This window comes from Cucumis sativus, chromosome 3 (genome assembly GCF_000004075.3).
Source record: "Cucumis sativus cultivar 9930 chromosome 3, Cucumber_9930_V3, whole genome shotgun sequence".
Classification (NCBI taxonomy): Eukaryota; Viridiplantae; Streptophyta; class Magnoliopsida; order Cucurbitales; family Cucurbitaceae; genus Cucumis; species Cucumis sativus.
In genome coordinates, this window is record NC_026657.2 from 9,545,116 (window position 1) to 9,547,848 (window position 2,733).

The 2,733-nt window shown below is 29.3% G+C and overlaps 1 long non-coding RNA gene across 1 annotated transcript; it reads left to right on the forward strand.

Moving 5' to 3' along the window:
- The first annotated feature begins 633 nt into the window (after positions 1-633).
- LOC101214449 lies at positions 634-1,592 on the forward strand. The gene is made up of 2 exons (XR_968921.2): positions 634-752; positions 1,181-1,592. It is a non-coding gene; the product is annotated as an uncharacterized LOC101214449 (long non-coding RNA).
- Positions 1,593-2,733: the final 1,141 nt, after the last annotated feature.

A 2,733-nucleotide genomic window follows, 5' to 3' on the forward strand; every position in this document is an offset into this window, starting at 1 on the left:
CTCTCAAATGAATGGAAGAACACTATATATATAAAATATGACTTGTTTTGAAAATATATTTTTGAAATAATAAATATTAATTGCAAGAGAATAGTGGAAAGAACATATGGAAATAAAGATTCAACAAAATTTGCAAAATAATGATTGAAAGAATATTTTGTTGAAGATAGTGTCAGACGATCATCCTATAAAGCCGTTACAAATGTCTTTGACATGTTTTCCAACGTATTACTCAATTTCATTCAAACTCAAATAATATAATTGTAAATATAAATCAGATCGTTCGAGCAAACCAAACTAAAATAGGTGAGAACTAAATTAGTTAATTATTCTAAGGTTTGAAACATCCCTGAGTCAAAGAACGCCTATCTTAATACGTACCTGCAGATCATAATACATTTATAATGTATTTGAACCTGAGTCAAAGAATGCTTATCTTAATATACGTACCTGCAGATAATATATTATAATACATATAGGACAGTGCGTTACTTTACGTAATCTACGAAGGATTGTGAATTGGGAATGGACGGCCAAGCCAGCCAGCCACCACTAAAGTCCACAACGTGGGCTGCCAAAGATGCCAACTTGCAATTTTCGGATCAGGGTCTTGAAACACAAATATTGGCTATAAAATGGCACATTCCATTGCCTTTAAAATTCCCAAACCAAAATTAAAAGAACAGAAAGAGTCTTTCACATCCATACATATATATACCTAACCTTCAACATGGCTGAAGAATCTGCTCAAAGTAAGTCCCTTATATACATTGATCACCCTATCAACTTGCTTTAAATTTTTCAAAAGTATTTGTTCCAAAGTAGTTTTTAATTTCGAAACAATCTTCTTTTTGAAAAACGACTAGTTTCGATTAAATATATGATCTGTAAACTAACATGAAATTTGATCAACTATCACAAAGTATTGGAAGTCAAATCAATTAATCAATACACACACAAAAACAATATCCCTATAACTGTGTATATTAATTTTATCAATTATCACAACTATTTTATGTTCGGTAGGATTGGACTTTATTCAATTTGAAGTTTTGTATATTTTGTGTTCGTTTATTTATGTAATTTTGAGTTATATTCTATCAAGGGTATACTTCGGTTGAATTTTAGATTAATCTATATGCAAAATTTAACATATACTCAATATATAATTCTTAAATAGGAAAAACTCGATGGCCAGAGCTTGTGTTCGTAAATTTTTGTACTGCTGCTAGGATAATAGAAAAAGAGAATCCTGACGTGAAGGCTATCAAGATTCTGGTTGATAGTCCCAGAATTCAGAATTTTGATATTAGCCGAGTTTGGGTTGATTGCAATATAGAAGAAAGAGTTGTTAAAGTGCCCAGCGTTGGTTAAATATTGGGTGATGTGTATAAGGTCAATATGTATAATGTCTATGCATATGTCTAAGTGAATTGTATGCTTAATTATGTCATTCCAAAATTGTACTAATAAGTGGTATTTCTACCCTTTCACTCTGTTTATTTGTAATAAATTGTTGAGTTAATTGTTCCAACAAACATCAAACATCAACAAAGACCAATCTTTAGATATTGCTCATGCAAGTCATGTTATTATCTTAAAGTAAATTGTGGGCATCTCATCTGATCTATTGGTAGCCACCAACAGAATTTAAGGGCTAAAGGATTTCTCTTATCTATTCCATTTCTTTCAATTCATTGGAAATAAAATGTTCACTTCAAAGATGGTTTCTCAATGGACCGACCTCAGTCTCCAACAGAACCCGAGGGCATCTTCGAGTTAACGACTTTACTTGCCTTTCACTATCTAACACATACACAATGATAAAAATCCTCACTTCCCCTCCTTCGGATTTTCATCTCGCATGGTAAAGGCAATAAAAGATGAGGGAGAGGATGAAAAAACAAGTTAAATATAAAATAAAAATAAAAATAAAATAACTTAGTTCCCATCGTACAAAAATTTAAAATTTCTTTTTCTTTTATCTAATAGTATATTTCATAATATTATTCTCTAATTATTTTGTATAAATTAGCAAGAAACCATATTTTTATTGGTTTATAATTTGACATCCAACTGAGTTTCTCAAAGCCCAAGAATGGAAGAAAGGGGTAAAGGTAAGAGAAGAAGATAAAGAAAAATAAGAAGAAAAAACCTAATAGCAGGAATACCCTAATTGTGATGGTTTAATGGGGAATAAAAGTTTCTTTTTTCTAGGGTGTATTAAAACTATAACACCATCTGCAAAGCTGGTGTCATTATAATTCTACGTAAGGTTTTTTTTTTAATTTTTTTTTTAATTTAATAGATGTTTTTACATTATTATTATTATTATTTATTTTGATTGATTTTAATTTTTGGGTGTTTTAGTTGTAATTTCTATTCAATTCTATTTCAATTTCGATTTAATTTAAATAAATATTGAACAACCAAAATAGTAAATAATATATCAAAATCGAAATTGTATTATAATTAAATAAACGTGACAAGAACATAGTTTCAAATTTGTTGAAAAAAGTGACGTGAAAAAAGAAAATTTAAATAAGAATGACGTGAAAAAAAAACTTGACAGGTTCACACGTACAAGGACAAAAAAAAAGAGATATATATATATATATATAATGATAATAATACAAAATAAACAACGTTAAAGTTAAAAAATACGTACCGCAAGATCTCCACTCACGATCCTCCTATGTCCGACTCATTTCTTCAATCTTCTTCATCATTTCT